The 13,683-nt window shown below is 34.9% G+C and overlaps 1 protein-coding gene across 5 annotated transcripts in view; it reads right to left on the bottom strand.

The window, feature by feature from the left end:
• Positions 1-13,683, bottom strand: part of LOC117167040 (histone demethylase UTY) — a 193,035-nt gene that overhangs the window by 84,198 nt on the left and 95,154 nt on the right. The window contains exon 1 of one of the 5 annotated variants that reach the window (XM_033351612.1): positions 8,411-8,501. The exons of the other annotated variants lie outside the window; for them this stretch is intronic. The gene's annotated coding sequence lies outside the window, so the exon portion shown is untranslated. Of the gene's footprint in view, positions 1-8,410; positions 8,502-13,683 lie in introns of those variants that run through there. 5 annotated transcript variants of the gene reach the window in all.

Here is a 13,683-nt window from a genome sequence, read left to right as displayed (position 1 = left end):
CCCCCCCCCCCCTCGTATGACTATTTTTAATGTAACTTTAACATGCACGTAACTAAAATTTGGGCTCGCCCATATGAGACAACTATAGAGCCCACCTCCCTTTAACGTTTTGTAATATATGGACACTCCACAACGATTGTGATAGTTATGAATAAGTATGCGTAACTACATCTTTGTGTACATTTTCTTTTTAAATTTTGTATTATAAAAAAATTTGACCACTCATGTATATGAAAGAAATCACTATTTCTTACACCTTACAGATCACCTTTATCAGTACGCGAAATAAATAACTTTTTTAAGTTACAAAGTAGGACTATTTTTTTAATATTTAGGCATACTTTGAGAGGATTCACATAAATTTTCAGCTAAAAATATAAAAAATTAAAAAAGTTATGTTTTTTTTTCATAAAACTTCATTTTTTGCAAAAATATATTTTTTTAATATGTTAAAGATTTTATGACCTTATAGACAACTAAAAAGTGAACAGGGTCAGGTTGACCCAGTGTGTAGGGGATGTTCGAAAAAATAGGTGTGTACTCGAAGGGTCAATTTACAATTATTTAATTATGAGGGTTTTCAATGGTTCAATTCTGAGCTTTCTACCTTTTTTTTTAAATTTTGCAAATTTAACAATTTAAACACAAACCAAATAATTTTGAATATTTAAACATAAAGTTATTCCAATTTGGACATTTTATATGCATGTAAAATTATTAGTTTCAATTAGAGATGAAATTGTATAACTCACTAATATATAGATTTCCTAAATTTTAACTTGATGCGCTTTTAATTTCAAATTGTTTATTTTTTCACATTTTAATCGCCTTGAATGAATAATAGCCCATAAAAGACTTTATATTATAATTATGTAATTTGAAAACAATTTAAATTTGAAACCTAGAAATTTGTCAATATACCACTTTAAATTCTTTACTTTAAAGTTTTAATGGTATACCTTTTAAATTATTATTAAATATTGAACAACTTGAACATTCTAATTGCTCAACTATTAAGTTTCCCATTTGAAACATGCAATTTTAAACGATTTAAAATTAAAATAAATAAATGATTTGCAATCGAAAAAATTGTCGCAAAAAGCTAAAAGGGAATAAGAAAATTAAGCAAGAAAGGTAAAATAATTATTACAGAAATGGAAAAAAAAAATTTTGAAAAAAAGAGTTTTAAAAAAGCGACAAAATAATGAGAAAGTGACATCGAATGTGGCTCGCTAACATACTTGAAATAAGCAATCAAATTGTAAACATTTTCACATTTTTAACATTCTGAATGGAACAATTTAAAATTAAATGTGCTTAAAATTCTGCAAATTCCAATTAGAATCGTGTCCATTTTCAAGAGTTTTAGGACAAACTAGTTAAATCTACATTATTTGGCATTATACAAAGCAAATTTTTAAACGATGCAATTACTTTATCTACTAAAACTAATCATTTAACAAGTTCTCAATCAAAATCAAAATGGCTATCTTTCCTGGCCTCAAAAATTCAGAATATGCAGTATGTCCAGATCCACATTCCCCTTAAATCTCTGCCAGGAAAATAAAATAAAGCACGTCTGCAAATGTAAATGTATTATAACAACCTTACAGGAGTTTAGCAAAAATGTCAGTTTCCCCTGAAGCGTATCGAGCAAATTTCACACGCATCTCTGTTCGTAGGAGAATAAAGCAAATCAGAAGAAAGAGAATGGGATGATTGTTTGAAAAAGAAGAGAGCTTATGCGGAAAATTGCAACAAATTGCTCGCTAAACGAGAATGTCGACAAGAAAATAAGAGGGCGCTTCAAAAGAAAGCTGAGAGGTCAATCACAGATTTGGAAGGATTTTACTGCCCTCCATCCTCCTTAAAAAATCGAATTTCTTAATTTTTTACGACACAGTAAGCTGAACAATCAAATCTGAAATCTGATTTTGCAATATCAAGCAGAAGAGTATTTCTACTCTATTTTCAATCAAGAGATTGCTATTTCATTTCGTACCGATAAACTGTTTAAGCTGGTAAGTTTGTCGGTACTCTGCTAATCGGATTTGGTGAGCGGAGAAGAACTAAGTGCTTTCGCGAATAAATTGATTTTCGAGACGATAAAAGGAGAAACCATCGGGAGTCCAGGGACGAATTCCGAGGGAGCGAAAGACCGAATCGAATAAGGAAAGAGGAGGGATCTGAAGCCCACAAAAACTGAACTATAGAGCTCTAGTTTGTGAAAGGAAAGGACCTTTCTGAAATTCGTTGTGAGCAGCTAAATTCTGCTCCAGCCGGTTTCACTTTGAAAGGTTTCCGTTCTTAGATGAAGGTGTGTACATTTCGAGGGAGTGCGTTTTCTGGTGGAAAAAGCGTGCCCAGAATAACGAGTAATGGCCTCTTTCAAAATTAAATTATAACTTCAAAGGAAAAACGTACTCGTCATAAGCTGTTGTAAAATGTATTTCGCTCTGCCAGCATTTTGTCGCCCTTTACAAAAAAGTAGCTTTTGAATTTATAAAAAGAAATTTTTAAATAACGAATCTTCGGCCGTGATGAACATTTTTCTAGGGAAGAGGTAAGAGAAGTAGGAGAAGTGAAACATAAAAGGAAGTAAAAGGGTATAATAGAGAATATAACCAACAGTATGGTTAGACGAGGTGGAAGGCAGGGCGATAAAAAATTAGGAGGCCACCTACGTTCTTCTTTGTTGTTCGAGGGCGAGTCTCGACGAAAGAAGCGACCATGGCTTCGGGGCCCGAATATTTTATTTCGCGCAACAGAATATAAAAAAATAGAATAAAAATAAAAAAACCTAGGCTCGACAGATTGTCCGATTTAAATTGGAGGCCAGGGTCGGTCATTTGAAATTAAGAATTTTTATACAAGAAATCTCGTCCTCTTTGCATGACAGGTTAAAATATCCTTTCTAAAAAATGAAAGAGTTTAGGATGGATATTCAATATAAATGTAATGATATAAATTTAAATGTTAAAGTATCTCATTTTCAGAAAACATGACAAAAAGCTGATTTTTATACATCTGTACCTGTCGTTTTTCCATTGACACAATTCTATTCTGCAAAACCTGATGTTCTGACATCCTGCCTGAGTTCCCACGGTCTGTTTCGTTATGTAACATCCGAAGTGTCTTATTAACTTGAAAGTTGGCAAGAGCTTCCTAATCTCTTTTTCATAAGACCGAAAACGAGAGCAAAAATGTCTGTTGCGGCTACAAAATTTGTTTAGCCTCAAACGTTAACCGATATTGCGTTTGCGTGTGAAGGACATTCGATAATTTCAGGTTTTGTCTTACTTAAAACTATACTACTAACTAGGATCTATATATAAAAAAAAACAACAAACTTTAATTCTCATCACTTAAGAATGCAGACGAAATCTGCACGGTCATTCAAACTCGTTCTTTCAAATATTGATACCGAAAATGTTAATTTGGATTCTAAAAGTGGAGTAATGATCAAATTAAATGGTATGTGATTATAACTATTCTATAAATATGTAGATGGTTTAGTAGATCTAGATGATGATGATAGTTGTCTATTTAAAAATTAAATGGAGTGTTCGAGTATAGATGATACCGCAACGCGAACATAACCTAGCGTAACAAAACCTAACCTCGACGCGACGTGTCCGAGGACCGAGAGGGCATCGATTTTCGACGACTGTGGGTGCAGGCGCGACGACATACCCTAGCTGCCTGTATTGCGAACGATTGCTGAAGGCTGAAGGTGTTCAGTGACCCTTTCATGTTCGATCTGGTGACAAGATAGGAACAGAGAGCTCTCAAATTCCTTCTAATCAAATGTGATTTATATAATATGGACCGAACTATACATACTGAAAAAAGGTAGCAGACCAAACTACTTCGGGTTGTAAAATATACTGCTCCTATTTTATTAACTGAAAAAAGTAGTCAGCTGGGCAAACTATTTACTTCATAATGCATGACACTTTATTTTAATAGCTGAGAAAACCATTTCCTCAGTTGCTGGTACTAATGGAATAGTCACTGCAACTAATAGAATTATTCTTTTTATATTCTGATGTTAATACCCGGTTTGTTATAATTACAGTGCGGGTAATAACACCAATGAGCAAAATGTTTGTGCCATCATCTATCTCAATAGCTATATGGAGAAGAAAAACCTAACATATTCATATAAAACAATCCCGAGGCGCATCAAACATTCGAAACACTTGACTACTTTTAAAACTCGCAATAATTTTATTTAATAAAATTGCATAAATACAGTTAGCCGTTGAACACAAAGTTTAAAAATCCTCTAGATTTCGTAGACATGCGGATGGATTCGAGCACCCCTGGGGGTGAACGAACTTCCTCGAGAACAACCGAGGCAGAAACGACCCTTAGCATTTCCAGGGAATCTTGGTCTCCAGTTTCTCCGAAAGCCCTTTATTTTCGGCAACCCTCGGCTGTCTTCGTCCTTCAGTTGAACTTGCGGAAAAAGCTCGAGCCCAGGCAAGGAACCAAGAGCAGAATATCAGATGTGATATGATTTGCCTTTTCAGCGGATATGACACGATTCTAAAAATAAACATTTATAACTTCTCGTTTCTGGCTAATTTACACGCATTCCTAATTAGCTACTCAAACATCTCCTCAAAAGTTGAAAAGCCCGCTAACAATTACTGTCAATTCGAGGAGAGATGACTGTTACTTCTCGGTAGACTACAAAGTAAAAAGAGAATTCAGATCGTTCAGTTGGAGATTTACGGGTTTATTTTCATTTCTGGAGTAAAATAACATATTTATATTATATTCTCATGTTCCTAGCAATTTTTCCCCTCGACTTCTTCAGTTTCGCATAAATCTAATTTTCTCTGATATAATAATATGCTTCATTGTGGAGCAAACAAAGCCTAAATATACATTTTATATTTCTTAAAAATGGATGTAACTATTGTAACTAATGGAAAATGGACATGTTATGATGTAGTTTCAGTTGAGGCAAGTTGAAAGCTGAGGCCATTTTGGTGGACCAAAGGCGAAAGAGAAACGGGTCAATACTCGGAATGTGCCATCCCCTTTAAGAGATGAGGCGTGTTAAGGGATGCGTAGGCCAGAGGCCCTTGCATAGGCCAGGAACAGTTATCGTTTCGTATGTATATAGTATCTACAAGGGAGGGTTCGCTGAGTACGGAAAAAGCACAGTCTGCAATGTCTCCTCTTTTCTGTCTGGGCGACCCTTCTTCCTTCATTTCTAAAAAAAGTCCACTCTCGAGTCCGTTAACCTCTTTCAGCTTGCATTTTAAGCACGAGTACGCAATGCGTGTTTTTAGTTCAAACGCGTGACCCGTATGACGTGCACCGTTTAAAAGACCGGAAACGCGCTGCGTAATGAGGTCGACGGACGATGTACTCAAGCTCTTTGTCAGACTTGATTCACACTATTACAACCAATCTAATGCAGCCAGAAAAAGCATTTCGTTGAAAATGCCAAACAGTTTAGTGTAAACATTAGGTAACACTGTAAGCTTTTTAATGCGAAGATGATGAATGCATGAGTCATGAGTAAGTAAAAAATATAATTTTTGGAAAACAAACAAAGGCACAATGAAAATTTTTATTGTTAAACATGAGAGGCCACAAATTTCACGCCAATGCTTTTCTGTGATGATCATTCAAAATATCAACTTTTAATCAAACAATATTGTGTAAACATTAGGTAACAGTCTAACCTTCTAAACGCTAAGATTATGAATTTGTGTGTAATCATTTTTAAACGCCGATCTTCAAAAGTATGCCCATGAGAAAACGAATAAAAGGCATAATGATAATTTCCATTGTTAATGGTGAAAATCAACCAATTTCATACCAATGGTTTTTCGTAATAAAACATCAACTTTTAATCAAACTTTTCTGATTTGTTAAGATGTCTGACTCATCTACCCATAACATTTTGACAACTAGGAGCATATTTGGCTCACCACATAAGTACTAAGTTTAATTAGATCAAAACATAAAGAAAAATGTGAGCATTAGAAAGGCAAACGTGGGAAGTTGATTTTCAAATCTGTAGCAATCGTGACTCGTGAACTGCAGAACAGTATCATAGCGTTGCAGGCTCGATTTGTGATCAATGAAAATGACGAAGGACACTGACACTAATCATGATGCAATCAAGAGACTAAGAGAAATGCCGTATCCGTTTCAAGACTGAGTTATTGACATTGCTTGAAGCCCGTCCACACCCTTGAGTGAATCGCAATGCGGTGAGACAACTCGTTGCGCACAACACGCAGTGGTGCATCGAAGAAATGTGTATGGACAGGTTGGCATGATTCTTTGGTTGTTGGTTCCGTCCAACCTGTACAGGTTCTGTAAATCGTTCCCCTGATTTTTTGTCTGATATAGACCAACTACATTATGGCGTGCGCCCCCTGATCTGGAAGTGCACCATAAACAGCAGGCACCACCCAGCCAACTTTGCAGACTTCTTGCACAAGAAAAGGCACATATCTATAGGTGGAATGTATCATAGTTTATATCAATGCTAAGATTGTTGAGGACAGAAAATATTTATATGGGACACTTATAGTGCAATCTATTATTCTATTGTTGAAGGTTCAAATATAAAACTAGACATAAATAATAATATAAAAAAAATTTTCTACAGAGTTTTAGATTCCAGAACTCAGAACATGTGTGAATTCGATAAGGGTACAATTTTTCTAATTATAATTATGATAAAAAATTGTATAATTATGAGGAGACAAACCTCCGTTCCAATGCGAAAATTATTAGGTGCCCCTACCTGTGTCTTATCACCTGTGCGATTCATTATTCCTGACCTTCATCTACGTCTGAACTCGCTGTAAGCATCACGCTATACTTTTTTAAAGAGGCGGAATTGAGGGCAGTGCATACGTGTTAATTATATTCACGCATTTCGATTTTAGGGCTTATACAGACTTCAATGTGCAATTTTTCATAGATGGTTAAGGCTAGATGATTGCCCATTTGTTCTTTTCATATCAAGTGTTTCTTATAATAAGAATAACAACAAAATGAGCTCAAAATCTATTTTTTTTTTAACTTAGTTATTTGGACTCAATTAGTATTGAAAGTACTTTTGTTTTTACCTCAGTTTTCCCATAGGCAATTGCACTTGTTACCTCGTATGCACTTCCGCTCACTATCGCATTTTTTAAATTGCAGGTCATTAAAATCAGTAAATTTTCTGCAAGAACCTTGAACGATTACACTAATTACTTTAAGCAGTGTTGCTATACAGTGTCAAGTTTCAAAATTCTAGGCATTTTCCATCAAGTTTTCCAGTTCAGTTAAAAAAAGAATTACAGTCAATAATTCAGTTCAAATTCAAGGCACTCTTATGGTTACGATATGCAACGATTTTTAGACAAATTTTTATTTGATTATTAATCAATGCTCTAAATTTATAAGCAAGTAACACTGAAATATTTTAAATACCATAGTAAATATAAAATTTGAAGTATTTTTAGTCGAAAGTAATCAAAATTATTAAATTTGCAACTGAAATTAAAATCTAAACTTATATGTATTAAAATTTCAATACAACATAAATTTGAATAGAATTGGATCATGAATCCAATTAAAATTTAACAAACTTATATTCAGATATGAAAATGGTATGCTTCCAAAAAGGGTTCAAAAGCATACAATTATTTTTAATGGAAGTCAGAAATTATACGATAACAATATGTGATTTTCAAAATCCACAGAAAACACAACAGAAAATCTCAAATTAAAAGCCTTGACTATTTGAAGATTCGAGGCACTGAAAATGCTTCAAAACTTCAAAGTTATCTCTGTTTGAAATTAAACAATTTTAAATTGAAAGCTTTGAAATTTAAAAACATTTTTAATCGTTCAAAATCACAAAATCTTTATATTAGAAACGTTTAAAATTGTACACTTTAAAAATAGAACCTACCATATTTAATTATTATTTATATTTCATACTCTTGCAAACATAAACAATTTCAATACTCTCAATAAGCGTAAATAATCAATTTGTTTAATCTAAAAATCGCAAACAAATATTAAAATAAGCGGCTTATAAATTTAAGTCACTGTTTTGAAAGTTCCATGACTTGTTTGCCAGGTCCTATAGCAACTCTGCGTTTATCTATTGACAACATTTCTTTACTAAATATATGTGAAATAACTTTTTTGTATTTTTTAATTAAAGAAAAACAAGAAAGCACTTTTCAATGATTACTTAACTTTACTAAATCCAGAAAAGAATATTGCAACAGAAGCAATCACTTTAAAAAATATACCAAACGTGGATTTTGACTCACTGTTAAATCGAGCTGGACATAATCTCCTATACTATGAGTTAGGTAAAAAAAAAATATTTGTAACCAAATAAACGCATTTCCAAAATTGGTGAACTTACGACTTTATGGCCTGGGACCCATGATTTAATTTTCGCTTCACTATCACAATAATGCTGGAGAATTTAAGGATGTATTCAGGAGAAAAGGTTGAGTTGAATTGAAGAGGTGTGAACTTTTGATACCAAGAATTGAGCTCCGAATACTTGAGCAAGGTTGTACAACGGTGTTTTGTTATCAATTCTTCAAATCTTGGTGATGTCTCGTATGTAATGTACCGTTGTGCCAAAGTGTAATACCCAAGAGAAGTGGGAGGCAGAAGTCAGGAAAGAACGGGGGGTATCAGAACTCTGAATGGAAGAGCGAATCAACTCAGGGAAACCTCTCTCTTTCTCTCTGTTGAATCTTGATTGTGTAACTAACTGTCAGACTGTTTCCTTCTTGCGAAACATACGTATCAGAGTCGAGGCAAACTAAACGAACTAGATAATGCTTGAGGCTCGTCTCTTGCTAACGTATTCGAATTGCAACACAGCCACCAAACTAAAAACAATTCAGGGCTTGAAATATTCAAATTTATGTCCAAGTATTGCCTTCTATAGAGTCAAATTCAAAACACCAATCCAGGAATTCGGAATAATATCAATGTTGTTTCCCACCTATAGAATCATCTTTAATTTCTTGTAAGTTATGGTTTCTCACAGTAAAATTTTCCAAATGTATATTTTATTTAAACAAATACAAAGTAATGAGAAATTGTAATGTACTCACTCACAAGCAGAATTTTTTTACATTCAATTTGTTATTTAGGGATTAACTAGAAAATAACTTCTTTGTGACACTTACCTGAAACATAAAGAAAAAACTCGATTAAGGCAATTGGAATGAGTAAATTAGCAAAACCAATTATAAAATGTGCACTAGACATATTTTAATATTCCAAATAACAGTAATTTTATTACTATTTTAAAGTCTAAATGAGGTTTCGCTTGAATGATTTCAAGGAAATTATCTGGAGCGAAGAAGGTAAACCAACGAAAGTGGAAGCCGCAGGCTTCCGGTCAGACTAACGACAGCGGCTTGGATGAAAGACCACAACATATATGGAACTGATAAGAGTCAATTATTTGAGGATTTTTATAGTTAGCCAAAATTAGATTTACTTATTGTGGCTCTACATAAGCTATTTGTGTCTTAAAATAGAAAAACACTAAAAATAACACATTTTCTTGCAGAACTGTTTAGATTGAATTGAATTGAAAAGAGTCTGGACTTTTTAGCGCAACACCTGAATACACATCGCAAAGGCCCTAATTCTTAAAAGCATTATTCTTTCATTCCACTTGAAGTGCACATTAGATTTTACAATATTGACCGAACATCGAACGGTACTCCAGAGAGAATGGCCTTCTCTTTCTTATTTACTTTTTAATCAATGACACGCGCACTGCTTTAAGTGCCAATTATGCATGTCAAATAAGCGAAACCAAAGTGCAAATCTGAAAAGTGTACTTTAAGATTACTCTGATACTGAATTAGAAATCGACTGTCGTAATAATAGTAAATCAGCTTCTTGTTTACAATTTTCGCAAACATTGAAACTGTAAACAACCGTGTCAAAAGATAGATGCACCTGGCTCAATAACCCCCGGATTATTCAGTATACGTCCGACCTATTCTTCATTATTGTGTTGAGCTGAACTTTAAAGGGAAATCGATGGTGAACGTGCAACCGGCACAATCAAGCGACTGACATTGAGAATGAGTATTATTGTGCAATGCTTTGTTCAACAAATGCCATTGTCGAGCTGTTAATAATCCATGGGGCGGTCAAGCATGTAGAAACTGCAGAAACTATCATACTGAAAATTATTTCGCCACGTAAGTAACGATGACATTTTGAAGAAACATGCAGCTGTAGAAATAATTATTTTCAATGAATATCATTTGAAATGAATCTAAATGAATGTCAGATTTATTAATAAAGACAGAAAGGAAATATGTGTCCCAATGGATTTCGCTAATTCAATGCGATCACTCTTCTCTCCTTATGCTATTTATTTTATAGGGCGGAATAAAAAATATTGAAAGACTCTTTGATGGTTTCGAGTGTTCTTTTCTTTCTTAAGGGGATATTTTCAACATAGGCCCTTCTCGTCCTTCTTTTCAGGTCTCCAGCTTGAAGCATTTTGCACACGTCAGTGTGATCGGCCTTCGATCGGCTCTAGTGATGTGCAATCTGCATCTGTCGTCGAATCTGGTAGCAACCCCTCTGTTCTTTCCAGTTGAATCGCTTGAAAGAAGGGTTGATCGAAAGAGGGATGAACCGGCAGGGTGGTCTTTTCGACCCTGTGTATGAGCTTCCCCTCGGCTCAAGTTCACTTCGGCCCTTCCTTTCCGCAATCACACGCACATACAATCTTCATTCGACTATATAAAGTATGTATGTATAATTCTATCGAACCAAGCCCGATCATTCACCTTTTATGGTTACAAAACTCACAATACTTCCTTCCTGCCCAGTTAAATGAAATTTATGATGACTATCTTGATTTGATTATTTGAATACTTGGGTAAATATTCGGAAACTCTCGCTGAAACTAATATATCAATACTGCTTTTGAGGAAAATAGTTCACATTAAAACTTACACATTACAAAATTCAACAACTTTATAGTAATCATTAACATAGAAGAATTCGAAAGTGAACATAACAGCTGCCACTTATTTTCACATAGATAACTAATCACACTATCGGCATTACATGTAAATAAAAGTTAACAAGCGGAAACCAGAGAAGAAAATAATATAATAACTGAACCAAAAAATGTCCTACAATTATCGTCAGAACTGTGCAAGCTCATTCGCATGAAAACTTAGTTGGTCGTTGGTACCCAGAACTCGTTTTTAAGCCTTTAAGGCGCTCAGTTACGCGAAACCAAATGTGTGCGAGAGAGTTCATTGTCAAGGCATTGTTTTCTCTGTTCTCACTTCTACGATCACTGAACATGTGTGACAGCCGTTCAATATGGATTTTTCGATTCCTCTGTTGTGCACGCACACAAGATGTTATGTGGGTGCCGATTGCAGTCTATGGTTGAAAAAGGGCTGCATTTTACCCTCCAATCATCTCTTTCCTCTCTAGAGAATCAAATCCTTGGGTATCTTACTTTTATTATTTCACATCGCAAGACACAACATAATACACTAAATTTGTTTCATTCATGAAATTAATTTAATTCAAACCTTTGGAAATTGAACACCTTTTATTTTCCCTCAAATTTCTGCCTGCCATATAAAAGCATTTGAACCCGCGTGCTACCAACTTCCACAAATTTAAATAATTCCAGTTAAAGAGTAACATCGAAAATTTCTCTTCACAAACAAGGTGTAAAATGATTTCCATTGATCTCACCATTGATTTAAACTCGCAGCTGATTTTACAATAAAATGAATACAGTTGTATTATTTCTGCAGTCATGTGGAAACTCTACCATCATTTGTATGGTATATATAGGGTGGCTTGTTCGAGAGACCATAGAGACATAGACTCATAGAGACATAGAGTATAAACCTAATCGATTCTGCTCAACGCTTCTATAATTCATGGTGTCGAATAAGCAGCCGGAAACAAAGAGGAAAAAACGCCAGTTGTTGGAAATCGATTCTAAGTACTAGTAACGAGACAAAAAAGAAACAAGTGAGGGCGAAACTTGCAATTGAATCTTTCAGCGACATTGCGAATAAGACATCGTTATACAATCGATGTAATACACACCATATAAACGCAGCGGGGTTATAATCGTGATTCGCGAGCACCCCATGCTGTTTTAGTTATCCAATATTAATTTATGGGCCCCTTTGCTACGAAGATAAATTTGTCCCATTACTGTGAAGAAGCATTCGAAACTAATACTTTTATTTAGACACGCGATATCCCACTTTCTTTGCAATATAAATATTGAATTGTGGAGGAATCAGAAACAAGAGTATTTTTGCTGTCGTCCTGCGTTTTCTTTGATCTCATGTGCATCAATATCAAGGCAGAATTAGCTGGGACTCTGGGAGGATATTAGGTTTTTCAATATAAAGACCATGACAGTTTTTCATTATTTCCCTCGTTGTTGGAAAACAATGCAGCGTGTGAAACAAAAGAAATGCTCATCGAAGGCTTAAGTCGCAGATAGAAGTGTGTATTCAAAACAAAAAGAAGCATCAAAGCATGCAAAGATGGCCGACATGGAATGGGTTGAGTGCTATAAAATGCGACAATGAATCGACTTCCGGTGGGACGCGTGCGCCATCGGAAACACGTTCTAACTGACGCTTGCACGCACTCTGTGGGCCCATTATTGCAGAAATACCGGGTGACCCAAAAATAATATAAGAAACTCATCATTTTTTTATGTTGAAATGTATTTTTAACTTTGAAGATATGAGCTAATGTTAAAATAGAACTTCCTTGCGAGGTTATCGACATTCTTCATAGTCTGCGTTTAAAGCACAGCCACAAAGACGCCATGATTGTAAGAGTCGTTACATGTTAATTGGCAATCAAGGCCAGGAGATTGCCACCTGTGATGGCAGTTACCCATTCGGGAAGTGTAGTATGGAAATTACTGATGATAAAGGTAAATGACTTTATAGACATGTTATAGGGAGACCTAAACACTTATCTAGAGCGATAAATGTCATTGATAAAATCTATCAATAACACCTTTATAAGAACATACAAAGGTGCGTTGATGCCCAATGTACCCAACCTTACAAGACCCTAAAGTATCAAAACACTACTAACATTGACAACGGTGGTTCTGCATGCATCCTTATTAACCTGTTACTAAACTCATGAGTATCGAATGTCCCTGAGATTGGCGATAAAACATTCTGAAACATGTGGTGGCAAAAAGAAACTCACTGCACGTGTACAAAAATATATAGGTAGATTAATCAACACCTGATCTTGACCTCAATTGTCCATAATAACAATATACACCTGCAACACGTATAAAACTTCATTTTCTAACTCAAAACATGGATCTGCTATAAAAAAACCTCCAATGACAAAGCATTTTTAGATTGAAAGCTCTATAATGATGAGAGGTTCTGAGCTAGTGACAAGTGATGCGATGACACGAATAGTTCATAGAATGGAATAAAATGTAGCGAACTGCACTCGTTTGTGTACACGTGTGAGTACGGAGTTGCCAATGACGTAAGTGTCGTAAGTGTTGATTACGCACCACAAGTACACGCGCAAGCGTAGTAGCCTCTGCAACTAGCTACATAATGCCCGCTGAATGCAGGAACCGATGCCCCTTCTTTCTCGCACATG

The sequence above is a fragment of the Belonocnema kinseyi genome, chromosome 2 (assembly GCF_010883055.1).
Source record: "Belonocnema kinseyi isolate 2016_QV_RU_SX_M_011 chromosome 2, B_treatae_v1, whole genome shotgun sequence".
Classification (NCBI taxonomy): domain Eukaryota; kingdom Metazoa; phylum Arthropoda; class Insecta; order Hymenoptera; family Cynipidae; genus Belonocnema; species Belonocnema kinseyi.
Note: the sequence above shows the minus strand (reverse complement) of the source record. Positions and strands in the feature narration are given on the sequence as shown.